Source organism: Parasteatoda tepidariorum, chromosome 11, assembly GCF_982258835.1.
Source record: "Parasteatoda tepidariorum strain Cologne lab strain chromosome 11, Ptep-v5.0, whole genome shotgun sequence".
Classification (NCBI taxonomy): Eukaryota; Metazoa; Arthropoda; class Arachnida; order Araneae; family Theridiidae; genus Parasteatoda; species Parasteatoda tepidariorum.
Genome location: NC_141765.1, coordinates 12,518,240 through 12,533,182, shown reverse-complemented (window position 1 = coordinate 12,533,182; position 14,943 = coordinate 12,518,240).

Below are 14,943 nucleotides of genomic sequence, written 5' to 3'. Positions count from 1 at the left end.
ATTTAACGAAAACTTTTTATGATTTGTAAAAAATTTTTTTATGTAAACAGTAACCATCAACTTTGACATTCTCATATCATAACTGTATAACAATTTAAGGACAATCTGTTTATTTATTATTCATTAAAGACAAGATAGTGGGTCAAATAAGAGAATCTTAACAATTTTTAAATTTAACAATTTACTTTAAATAAAAAAGTAGTTTTAAAGCAATTGGGTTGAAAGGCTGAGGACTTACACTTTTCTCTAAAACAATTAATCGATGTTATGATAATAAAACAAAACTCTTGCTATCAGTTATCTCAGCAAAAGTAAGATTTTTATTACCAAATAAGAAACAATTATTACCATACTGCAAGGGGAAGATAAAATAAAATAGGTCGTACAGTTTTCAGACACACAGAATGCATGACAATATAAGAATAAATTTTTGAACTTTTACAGCAAATTACATACAATAAAGCTATTGTGTAAAAAAAAAATTAAAACCAAGTTGTTACAAATGAGACTATTATATGATTCGATCAACTAAAAAATTCTTTTGGAATTTTAAAGACTAATGAATACTATTAAATAATAACAGAAAAGTTTTGGGTGTTTCTTTCGTCTCATTTTTGAAGCAGAATATAAATTAAAATACACATCTCAATTTTTCTGATCCTGCTTTTCTCTGAATCGTTCTTATTAAAATAGATGAATCTTGTTAAATTACGTTACCTTAAGTTAGTAAATGTGTTTTCGTACTTAGGAGGAAAAAAAGGCCTCATTTTCGATTGACAATAAATATAATAATTTTCATAGTATTTTTTCCATATCTTATTTAGAAGCCCAAAAATTGAATAAAAAAATTATAAAATATATAGACCAATTGTTGAGTTACAGAATCTAATAAGCTAAAGTTGTTATATAGTTATGAATAAAAAGTTACAAGATGGATAAGTTATGAAATTAATGAAGCATAGCATGAAAGGATAAATATATATAGCAAAATATATGATAAAATTAATTAGGAAGCAATTAAAACTAAGGTAATTAATTTCTGATATATACAAATAATAGTGATAGAAGCAAGAAAAATAGAAGCAAGAAAAATGGAAAATATCGGAATTTTTCCTGACAAATTTAAGAAACATTAAAAAAAAGTTAAGCAGCCACAATTTTAAGTTTTAATAAATATGATTTGATGTTATAAAAAATAAATCAACTATACGAAAATAGAAGTGAATATGTCATAAAATTGTTTCTTTATGTCATGGCTTTACTAAAAATATTTTTCTCCTTGTTTTCATAATAGCACGCATTTTACAGAAAATATTTGAACAAATTTAATGAAAATATTTTCAAATTTTTTTAAAGACTCTCTTATGAAGAAAATATTGTTAATCAAAAGTTGTTCAGTATAAAATATATGCAATTTTTTTAAGATTTTGTAAGCATTTTGAAGAATATATATTTTTTCTAAAATAGAAATAATTGAAAAAACCTGGTAAGAATGAGGGAAATGAAAATAATTATTTTTCAAACTGCGCAAAAATTTTTTTTAATACTTTTATCTTTAACAATATGAACACTTAATAATGTGATGATTTATATAGGGGATTATTTTTTTAAATTTTGTTTATTAATTAAGGGATTCAAAAGAAATTGATTATTCTGAAGATATAAATATTTTATTATTCCAAATTTTTATTTAATTTACAGGAATAGTTTCTATTTGAAAATTTATTTTAACCGAAATATTTATGTAATTAACTGAAAGAATTGTGTGTATGTAAATTTTTCTTCCTCTTTCTTTATAGAAGAACGAAGTATTTTGCTCTCGTTATTTGAATTTTTCTAGTCTTAAACGAGGATAAAATTTTAACTTAATTCAACAAGCAACTTTTAAAAGTATCCATGAGCGCGAGGATTCGTTTATGACTTTTGCGAGTGCTGTATTGAGGCGAGCATAGGGTTGCCTCTCAGTGAGGGTTACTAGATAAGGCGGTGAAACAGTTGTCAAATAAAACCGCGGCGAGTGGAGGTGCCCGGGAGTCGACAATGTGTAAAGTCGCGTCCCGGGCAATAAAAGTTTCAAGCCCGAGTAAATTGCAGAATAAAGATTAAAAATATGTAAGCCACACTGTTAAAAATTTCGCAAATAAGTTTTGAAAGGACAATTTATTGAATTGTTATTTTACTATATTCAAACATAACAGTTAAGTAATCATAAATAAAATGGTACTGTTAACTGTGAGAAAAAAAAACGTTTATTCACTCCTTTCGCCTAGTACGCTTAAAGAACCAGAATTTTATCGTATCAACTACCAAATGAAGCCCCTTAATCACTTGCAGCTGAGTACATGTTATAGCCAAGAGGGATAATCTCATGACCGATAGAACGGGGGTTCGAGTTCCAGTGTTGACACCACCATATTTTCTCCATTCCCTTTCAACACATGTAGGGTTTCCAGTGTTTTGCACTCCTCAATTTGTGATCCTGGACAATTAGAATACGATATTCTCATCTACGCATAAATGGCAGCACCGTGAAGCTGCTAAACACAAAAAGGTCCAGTATTTCCGATGTCTTACGATTGGTGAAACAACCAGATAAACTAATTAAGCAACATTCCACGGTTCATTTGATAAAATAATACAAGTCCACCACAACCTTACTCTAATGCTCATTATCTATCAAAATGCTTAGTTCCATTCTTCAGTTAAATTTCTTTGAAACTCTGCTAGTTGTAAATGGTTAAAAATCCATATAGTTTGTATTCATGGCTTTTTAACCATGCAAGTTGCAACGGTTTCAAAAACATGAAGGTAAAAAAATTTCATTTACCTTAAATTAATTGGATGGACAGACTGCTGACGGCTATTTCACAGTAATTTTATAATGAAAATTCTGACAGTGCATTTATTAAAGAAAAATTTCACAATCAAGCTATTTTCATAATTATTTTTTTTAAATCTTTTACAAATAAATCGCAATTTCTTTAATGAATGGATCGATTTATAATTATTCAGCTAGTCGCTAAATAGTTAAATTCAAAAATCCATTTTAAATATTTTGAAATCAGAAAATTTACATAGTTTAGTTTTCCTCTTCTCATAATGATTTTTAAATGGAATGAGTAATGCCAGTCGTAGGAAAGTAATAAACGTTAGTTTGTTTTAAGCTTATAACAGCTTGTTTAAAGATAATTTAAAGGCTTCCATCTGCTCAATTGAGTAATTTTCAATTGTTAAAGACAATCAAAATGAGTGTTTTTCTTCGTTCTTTAAATTGGATAATGTCTGTATTTTCCTAAAATGAGTTGTTCCATTGAGAAAAAAAATTACAATTAAAATTAATAATTCTAAGCAAGAAATATATCTACTTCTATGTATTCAAAATAAACGGTTTTCTAATGTATACAGAATTAGCGTGACAGACGTTTCAGTAATAAGTCTACCACGGTTTATTATTTTTATTTTGTTGTAATATATTCCATCCTTGACATTACAGAATGAAAAGAAAACAACTGCAATCAGCATTTAGACAATATTAAAGTGCGCAGGATCGATGTACCACTCCTGAGAAACACTTTAAAGATTTCATAGTCTCTATTATTCAAAGCATAAACTGCAATACCTTAAAATTTATTGAAATCACGTAAAATGTATAGTTAAGTGTAAAATGTTTACATTATTTCTAAGCAATGAGCTTTATCAAATAAAAAAAGCGTTGTGAAATTAATCTCGATTTAGGACAAAAATTTTACTGTTTGTAAGAAATTCATAAAGGAAAAGCAACATAAATGAAAAAAAAGCCATTACGTTTAATATTGGGAAAATATTCTAATATTAGATGTTATAATATTTGGTTGATATTCCAAATAGCAGACATATATTTCGAAGGACAAAAATCCAAATCCGTCGAGTAAAAGGTATACTTTAATTAGTATGCTTGTATATATTCATTTTATTCTACTTTTGACAAGTCACTTATTTTGTTTTATTGCGAAAATTTCAAAACGCTAATTTCACATTACGAAAACTGAACCAATTTACCATTGTTCTGTAGCATAAAATTTATTTTTTAAAAATTTGAAAGTACTTATACGGAGCCCATAAGATTTCAGCAAAAAATTTTTCTTAAAGTTTCCTGAGTTTTATTTTATTTCCTAAATTACCGCCTGAGCTAATTAATTAGCTAATTTAAGTTCTACTCCTTGAAAAATTAAGACTGCATATAAATATAGCATACTTTTAAATAAAATCATTTATCATATTCCATTAACTAATAATAAGAATCATAAAATTGACTATCACACCATCAAATGTTTTATTGTGAAAATTACAAAAAGTTTATTTTATATCATGGCAACAGCACTAAATTAACCATTGATTTGATACTTGTCAAAAAAATAAATATTAAAAGCACCTATGTGGAGGCCAGGGACCTGTGTTGGGAATTAACACATTCCATATAAAAGGTGAGAGATTTTGGAGATTTTTTTCTTTTCAGTTTTACTTCACTAGTTAAAATATCATCTGAGTTAATTAATTAGCATTTTTCTGCTCCTTGAACCATTAGACTGTAGGTTAAAACGTTATGGTATGGATTAAGGTCTTTGCTTATATTCCACCAATAACTAGTAAAATCATTAACATGACAAGTTCACTTTGTTGTGTCTTATTGTAAAAATTACAGAGAGCTTATTTTACATTACGACAACAATACCAAATAACCATTGTTTAGTCATAAAAAATATTAGTGGAATTTAGGTCCTCTGTTGATATTAAACTTTCCCCGTTTGAATTTTTCGAGTTATAAAAAAGCACTTTACTTTTTAAGGCTTTGCTTGGATCAAAAGTAACATTAAATGTCTTTTTCTTAATTTTCGAAGCTATCTTTTTCATTTGCTTAAATTTCTTTATATTAACTTCTTTTTTAAATAAATTACTTTTTTTAAAATTTTTTCCATATTTTTTTCATTAATAAAGAAACAAAATCTACCAAACAACAAAATTAGAAAAGAAAAAAGAACTTTTCTGCTATGTTTCACACCAATCCCTGAATTCAAAAAGATATTTGTTTATTGGCAAATGAGAGTAAAAATTAAAATCAGAAAAATTATAGCAGAGCTGCCAATTATTAAAAAAAAATCTCTGAAATCAAATGGCAATTTTTTTGAGTTTTTAACCGATTTGATTAAAAAATGAATAGCATCTGTAATTATTAATGTAGTATCATTGCAGGATGAATCTTTTACTGTGGTAGGATCAGATAAATCAGGAAAAAATTAAGTTCATCTTCTAATTAAAGGTAAACTTAGCATAACAAAGCCACGAAAACGGAAATCCTGTGCAGCGTAATTTATATGCATGCTGCTTTTTTTCTTATCTGTTGAAAGTTGAAGAAAGTATTGAGCACTTTTTATTTCTCATTTGTGGAAAAATTTATTAAATTTCAATAATTTTCGTTGATGTTTAACTCTTTAAAATATTCAGGGTGTTCGGTAGCTACCGTCTTAATAAATATTTTTAAAATCCTTCTAAGAAATGAAGTCGAGTAAGTACACAAAGTATCCTAAATTAATGCTTAAGAGAGAAAAAACACAAAAATCAAAACCTAATGAATTGCTGATCAAGAGTGATGGTTGAAATTCATTGAAACCAATTTTATTGCCACAGGAGTCTTGAGAGTGTTTCTATTCATCACTTTTCAAACTTTTTATTTTTTCTTCAGGTAATTAAACAGCTTTTGATGCTTTCAGTACCGCCTCACGCACTAGTGATTCGACAGTTTTCTATAGCATTATTGTTTCTCAATCTCTTAAATATTAATTTAAGACTAATCGCGAGCATACTATTTTTACTTCTTTTTTGACAAGGATTATTAGATATATATATATATTAAGGTTGGTCCTTTAGGAATACCTTGCATATATATTTTAGCTCTTTATACTATATGGAATCAGCATCCCCGGAGTTGATTATATTGTGATTGCAATTAAATCTAATAATTGTTGTTTAATGGATTTTTTTTTCTAATTTTTAATTCTTCCGAATAAATATAATGTGTTAACAACTGTTTAATTATCATTTGATTTTCTTAAAAAAACAGCAACCAATTTTCAACAAATCTCTCATTGCCAACGGTTTTATTCAAATATTAAGGACCTAGTTGCATACAAATCGATTCAACATTTTTTCTTTTTAATATAACTTTTACACCATGTTTTGTTCTCATTATTGGATTTTCTAATAATATTAATATTGGTTCTGATTTCTTAAAAGCACATCACAATTTGTTCGCGTTATCCATTTTTCATTAATTAAAAATATAATTAAACTTTAATTTAGGCTTCGTACAGTCCTTAGAAAATTTAAAAAGTAGAAGCAAAGTTAGGAATATAAAATGTATTTTATTAAGTTTGTATTCACCACTATGCTAAATATTTCCAATATATGTATTTGCAAAATCTGAGGTATGTTATTTTAAATTTTAAAGTGAAGGCTAGTAAAAAGAAATTTATAAAATTTTATTAGAATTTTAACACCACTTTTTGATTGTACAAACATAGCTTTTAATATCATTCTAAAAATAAACTCTAATTCTTCTTCGAATGCTAAAAATCATATCAGCCATATTCATGATACAGCTATTCTTTCATGTATATGGAAAAAAAAACTTAAGTACTTGACGATGGATTTCAAGAAAAGTGACTTGACAACTTTTTTCTTTCTAATGCTAATGCTTCGAAAGCTAAAATAAAATTTCATAGAAATGATAAAAGAAAATTCATTTTTGAAAAAAAATGTTTTGCAATATGTAGCTTAACATACGAAAATGTCAAATATATAAAAAATACAAATTTAAGTTTTTGGTCGTTCCTTTTTTTCCCATTGCACTGCAATATTGAAGTCCCCTCCCCTTTTTTCTCCAAATGTTAGATTTATGTGATTTCATATTCAAAACATTTACAATATGCCAATTTGCTTTAAATTGTATATTTACACCTGCCTTTGACCCAGTTTAATGTAATCTAAACCGCAGATATGGTGTTTCCATTTCTTCTAGATTTTGAGAATGTATTTTCTTTCAAAATTATTATAAAAATATGTCGGACTTGATAGCTAATTTCTTCTTAACCCTTATTTGATTGCTATAAGTGGATATATGCGTCCAACGAAAACCATCGGTGCTACCTATGGCGCATATGTGCGATCCGCGCAATGCGTTACCAATACTTCCCATGGGTGCAAATGCGTAACCATTTTAAACTTAACCATTGGTGAATAAACATTATATATAGAAAATACAAAAGTGTTTGGATCAGTTTTGGAGTGGATAAAGTATTAATAGTGTTTGGGTTGTGTATTATATTATAATGTCTTAATACCCTGCTGATAAAATCAATATTGCTCGAAAAAATATTCAATTCCCAACGTTCACTTCAGCACTGAGCAGTTAGCAGTCAAAAGGTTAATCTACAAAAGTTATGTTTTCAGTTTCAGTTCATGAAATTTACTACAATAATTTTGATTTTGCATTTGATTTTTAATCTATTTTGTGCACTTAGAATTTTAAAAACGAAAAAAATCTGTAAAAAAATAATAATTATTACTTTTTAACCCGCGGTTGAGTTACTTGAACACATGATATGCTACTGTAATGTAATCTAGAAAACAATAAATAAGTTTGCAGTAAATATGGTTGTTTGCAGAAATGAAGTAAATTTTGCACCAGTAAATGCTAAAAGAAACATAATTTTAAGCGTCATTTCAGATGAAATGAAATTATAATAAAAATCAGTTTTGTGATACATGATATAGTTTAAGATTTCTAGAATACGCTGCATTGATAAATAATATAACTAAGGAACAAATATTTTGAATTCAACTAAAAAACAAATCAAAATTGCAAGAAAAAGGCGAATTACTCTATTATTTACCTCTAAATATTGCATTTTAAGGAATTACATTTCGCCCAATTTCATTTTGAAAAAAATGTATTCATGTGAAGCAACTAAAATGCTACAAAATCAGCATAAATTCAATAGTTTGCCGGCTACTCAATTGAGTTTAAAGAAAATTTTGAAACTTCTGTCTCCTTTTTTTGATTTCAAATGTCCAGTCTGAAGCTTTGACGTGCAATTACAGAGTTTGATGTCCGTATCTTACTCATTTTTCGATTCTAAACATGCTGACCAAATGTCTTGTCACTTTATTTAATATTTGATGCTTCACCGGCTTTTAAGCCCAAAAAATTCAAGTACTCTCCGCATTGTGTCTTGAAAGATCTTTGTTTTCCAGTTTAAATTGAGCTCTTTATTAATTTGTAGAAGTGTCAATCATCTGCTTTCTCTAGTTTTCGTCACAATTCGTTTAAATCTTCTGTCATTTCTGACGTTTTCTCATTTTCTCATGCCTATGTTTCCTTGGAATTAAAGTTTTTGCGCTACCTTCAGTTAAATAAGGTTTATATGATATTTTAAATTTTCTTTGAATGTCAGATACTTTCTTGGCATTTTATCTCTAAACACAATCTGCCCTTCTTTAAACTCACTAATAGCTTTAGTTAATAACATTATGAAACAAATCAACCTGTTTTACAAAGTTTAAACAGTCTTAAATTTAACTAATTTAATCGTTTATTTTGACTTTAACCTTTCGAAAGATATTATTGAATACTTTCCGTAATTACAATTTTAGAAAAGTAAAAAATATTAAAAAATGGTAGGTGATAAGTAGATACGTTTACTTACGTCTACAGTTCACTGGTGAAAATATGAAAAGTGCACTCCGACTCGTTATTCAGTAAATTAACGTTCAAATTCGAAAATCCCAAAGTTGAAATTTTTTTTCAACTTTATAACTTCCTAATAGCAAATTTAGTTTTTGATGCACACACCTCAAATTTTAGGTGTTCGGCATGAACTAATTAAGAAAAAAAATTAATTAAAAATCACAATGTGGGCAAAAGCGAAATCAAACTAAATTTTTGGATCGCCGTATTAACAAAATTGTCTCGTCTGATGTATTAACAAATTTGTACCGTCCCACGTTTTAACAAAAGTAATGATTAGTACATCAATTAGTATTTAAATACGGGAATTTCTTTTGTTTGTATTATATCACAGTTTTATAGTGAGAAAAAACACAACTGTCTTATAGTGGTTAATTTTATAAAATATTAATGATAAAAATATACGAGATTTTAAGGGTTTAGAATGAAGTATGCTTACTGTATAGGATGCAAAAACAGGCATCTAAACATTAATTCGAAATTGATAAACATTTACAATGAATGAGAGAAAAAAATTCGAGAAAACTAAAATTTAAAAAGAAAGTTATTAATAATATTTTTTCTTATATCTTCCTAAAATTTACATGAAAGTACTTTAACAATATAATAAGATAAAAGCTATTTATAGTTTTTGTTAAATGAAACGAACTAACAATTATCAATATAATTGTTGATCTGCCAAAATCCTTTTCAAAACTAGATGAAATGCGCAGTTTTTATTAAAATAAAATTATTACAAAATTAGCAAACCCTTCTAAAAACGCTTAGAAAATATAAGCTGTATTCAAATGCTTGATTGAGAAAAATACTTTCTCTCTTGTTAAGTATCAAGGAACTGAAAACAAGCGTACCACTATCCGCAAGCTCAAATCAAGAAGCTGAATTCAAAAAAGTACTTCATATTATTTGTAGATTTCAAAAAGTTTGGGAACATGAGCTCCAACCTTTTCCTTTACTTTTTAGTTAAACAGCGACGCTATTTTTGGAAATGCCCAGATGTGCCCCAAAAGGAACCAAACTTTCTTTCGTACATTGTAACAGATCTAATGGAGATACTATGGTCTAATTGTTTCTCAGACGAATCTTTTTGTTTGCAATTTAAGTTTACAATTAATAAGTACTTGAGAAAATTGGTATGTTAAAAAAAATTTGAGAAACTTGACGTTGAAGTTTGAAAAATGGATGCCTTTATATATGACGCATAAGAGTTCAGAACAATCGTAAGTGGTGCTTCCAAGTAATCCTCGGATTAAGCTACTAGCATGCAGTTCGTTAAATCCATTATAAAGTAAAGTAATTTAGAGTTAAAAACTTAGATTAGAATCACATAAGAAAAATCTAGTTTGAACCTTAGAGGTATATTTTTAAAAATATTTTCTCATTGGTTCAAACTATTATTGAAACGGAAATAGTACATTTAAACTGAAAAGAAAATACAGTCAAACCCCGCTATAGTGAACTTTCAAGGGACCGAAATTTAGGTTTACTATAACCGTAACTTCACTATATCCGTTCCTCAAACAATTTTAACTAATGGTTCCAAACTCCCCCTTTTATGACACATCATTTAAATAAATGACCCATAAAATGAAATACAAAAATGACTGAAAAATAATACGTAGTAACAAAAATGTGTTAACTTTTGTTTTTTATTACTCTTCGTCTTGTGTACAAAAAAAAAAAATTAGTAATCTCTAGCTGATGAGCAATCCTCAACATCAGGTAGGGAAACATTTCCCAACTCTCCGATAATTTTTCTTGAATTTATGTTATTCCGCTTTTTTTAAACCTGTCTAACCAGCCATTCGAGCACATAAAAGTAGTCTCACCAAATCGCTTAGCAAATTCATCGACTTTGACTTGAAGCCTTTGTCCAGATACTGGAAGATTGCAACTTCATTGAATACTGAACCAATTCAATAATGAAGCAAACAAGAAAAAATGCTTATCTCTGCATTCCAGGCTATAAATAGTTTTAAAAATCGGTATATGTATTTATTTTGAAGAAGAAATTTCAAAATTATTACAAAATATGGAGAAAATAAATGAGAGAGAAAAAAGTTCATAATATCCAACTACCTCTCTTGTTTTAGTTCTCTCTAACCACAAAAAATAACATTATACGTATGTAGCAAGGCACGGGAGTAGCGAGCATTTTGTTCACTATAAACCGTGTTCACTATATCGAGTTTTGACTGTATATCACTAAAAAACTAATTTCACAGGAGAAATTAATAATGCGTCTGACAAAGAACCACGGCAGCAAATTTATCATATGGGAATGAGCCCAGCATAGAACCACAAAGAGATAAGTAAAACTGGGTTAGAAAAAAATTCCTCCTTCTTTTCCCAAAAATAAATTATGCGAGACTCGAATGTCCATTAGAACAAAATTGAGAAATAAATTTTATTACTTTAAATACAGGGTCTTCCATAATCATGCCTTTGATATATATTTTAAGACTTCTTGTCAAAAATGAACTAAAAGGTTATTCACATTTGGGAGCACAAATGAATGAAAGTGAAAAATTCAAAAGCCTTAATGAAACCTAGAGAAGTATTAATGAAAAACGAGATTATGAACGTCAACATTTTCTGTATTGTGTGATGCAATTGAAAGGGAAAGGCGACTATTAGGAAAAAAACTTTCAAATTTCAGATGGCAACTGAAGGTGAAAATAATTTTTCTCTCAATATTTATTAGCCTGCTACTAATATCTAACTTGTTTATATTCACATAAATATAAACTTGCAACCGGAAGTTTTTTTCTTCAATTTTGAGAAGGATTTTAAATATGCAGGCACAGGGGAAAAAAAGTATGGTAAAAATTACTGGTACGTGGCAAAATTTACCGTGTTCCTGGTTCCGTGTATCTGAAAATTAGGTAATTTTTAACGAAGCACTTTCGTAATGATATTGGTAAAATTAATAGAACAATATGGTTTTATGCGTGATAAATATGGTAAATGAGGTAAAATTTGGTAACTTTACCATGATATCTTAGAGCATGGCATGAAAACCATTTATTCGGTTGCATTTATTTTTTAGTTTTGTATTTTCTACAAAATGTGTGGTATTAAGAGCTATAATTTTTAAGCCGGAATTTCCGGTAAATCGTTACCATATGAAAGGGAAAATAACCAAATGAATGACTTAAATACCGTATATTATGTCTTTATTACACAGAAATATGTTTTTTTTTCTTCCAGAAATTTCATTACAGTACGTAAATTTTACCAGAATTTTTTTTTCGCGGGATGTTCCGTAGTCACTTCCTTTATCAGACAATTTTAGAATCGTTATCAAAACCAAATTCTAAAAAATGTATTCGCTGCGTTTTGAAAATCAATATTTAAGCGAGAAAAAAATGTTGTCGAATTCCGACGAATCACTATTGATGAAGGTGTAATTAAAACGAATCGAAACATCTTTGATGGGCCGGAATGAGCTCGGTCTTTCCACCAATTGCCTTTGAAGATCTATTTTTTCCTTAATCTATCAAGGAAAAAATAGATGTTTAAAGACTTTTCTCATGTTTTTAAAACCGTAATTCTCAATATTCAAACGTCAGAATTCAATAACATTTTATTTACAAATTCTTAAAATAGAATCTTTAACGTATTCTTCTTTGAGTTCGTTTTCGGCAGAGATTCTAAAAAAAGTGTATTGAAAGCAGTGATTACCGAATAAAGATTGCTGTTTGAAAATTTTGTTGACCTATGAAATGACGCTTTTTTGCAAATTATATGCTATTCTCTTAATTGATGTGCTGTTTGAAACAGTTATTCATGAATGTTAGATCAAGTTATACGCCTAGCGTCCTGAATGCTATTTATGAAATGAACAAAATGTCAGTATCAAGCAAATCCACAGTTTTGTGAAAATGAAAAGTGTTTATGATGTAATTTTCTTAATATTTAAAAAATAACTTCAATTCTACATTTTTTAGACCCATTGAAATATATAAAATTGAGAGTTATTTCTTGCTTTTAATGAATTTAATCGAAGAGAAGTTTTTAGCCAAATTGGTGATCTTTTAAAAAGTTTAATGTTCTTTTAAGCTCTGGTCAGTTTTAAAGTTTAGGTAATTTCTCTTATTAAGATACTACCAGTTGTTTAAATTTATAAATTAATTAATTAATAACATTAATTAATTAATAAATTAATTAATAAAATTAAGTAATTAATAAAATTAATTAAACGAAAATAAAATTAATTAACGAAATCTAAATCGAAAACGTAGTTTAAAATTATTGCTGCGAGTTTATGCCATTATGATTACAGGATTACAGAACCATCATACATTTATTTAATGTCTACTGCAGAAACACATGTATGAGGTTTCTGTGATCTTGTAAAAATTATATAGGTATCATAAAAAATATTAAAATAATAAATAAAATTAAAACTTTATTAAATTAAATTATATATTAGAATTATAAATTATATTTAAAAAATTATATTTTAAACTTCATATTATAATCGTGCCGTAAAAGCAAGCAACTTATATCGTTTAAATTTAATATTTTTAGTACTGAGAAAAAATTCTGGTAAAATTACCATACTGTACGGTAATGACATTCTGGTTAATAAAACCAAATTGTATGGTACTTAAACCATCATTAATTTTGAAATTTTTCCTCTCATATGGTAACAGTTTACCGGATATTCTGGTTTTCAAAATTATGGTACTTATAATAACATATTTAGTAAAAAATACGGAACGGAAAAGTAAATTTAACCGAAATTATGGTAATATGCTCTAATGTATCATGATAAAATTACCAAATTTTATCGCACTTTTAAAAAAAAATATTTTTTTATTAATTTTACCAGAATCATTACCAAAGAGCTTTGGTAAAAATTATCGAGATTTTGGTGTTCTCATAATGGCAGAGACACGGCAGATTTTACCATCTTCTGGTAGTTTTAAACAAAACTTTTTTCTCAGTGAGTCCTTTTTATGATATATCATCCTCTTTATAACTTCAATTCAGCTTACAATATGTGATGTATCATAAGAACAATACTTAACGAATTATATAATGGGATATATGGATGAATAATATATATATATATATATATATATATATATATATATATATATATATATATATATATATATATATATATATTATTCATCCATATATCCCATTAATTCATCCACAGATAGTAATTTTGAACTGAACCAGAGAATGAGAAATCACCAATTCAGTACCCCTCCCAAAAGGTATTGATTTGTTATGGGAACAAGGAGGATTTTGTAAATGGACAGATTTAACATGCACCAGTCACCATTCACACGGGGAGTCTTCTGACTGCGGGGATCGATCTCACGACCTTGGCCATGGGCACAACGTCCGACCAACCAGGCTATCCCTGCCTACTTTTTGATATATATTTAATATAAATTAACTTTGAGCATACTTTTCTTTTTTCCAATGGCAGTATATATTATACTCTTGGTTCAAAAATGTAGTTGTTTTTAGATTATGGTCAGAAATAAATGAAGTTTTTTTAAATGTTCAGAAGAAAAACCGGTACTTTATTTAGTAAATAATTTATATTTTTATCATAATTCTTCTTCTTCCCTGGCGTGACAGCCTTGGTAGGGCCCTGACCTTCTCCAGCAGTTTCCTCTTACTGCCCCTCTGTTTGAAAATCAAAAGCTGTAGGACAGTCGCCAAAGTGTTGATGTCTTTTTCAATACTGTCCATACGCCTAAGACATGGTCTTCCTCTTCATCTTGTTCCCATTGGATTTGATAAAAATATTTTCTTGCAATTTTTATCTTCCTGCATTTTGATTAAATGTCCAGCCCATTTTAGTCTTTGTATTTTAATGTATTTGTAGACATCAGGGGAGGTTTCCCTAAGATTTTGTACATCTCTGAGTAATAATTATGTAAATTTTATACTTATTATCTATAATTATGTAAAGTGTACTGAGTTATAATTAGGCTTTATTATAATTATGTAAATAATAATTTTTTAGCTGATTAAATTTAGAAAATATTTCAGTAATTACAATTGTACGATTTTTTTAAATTTCAAAAAACGTAATTTTAGATTTTGATAGTTTTATTATCTTGACATTTTACATTGGGTGTCAAAATTTGTCGAAATGATTGATTTAATAAAACTTTTTTGACAGGAATAAT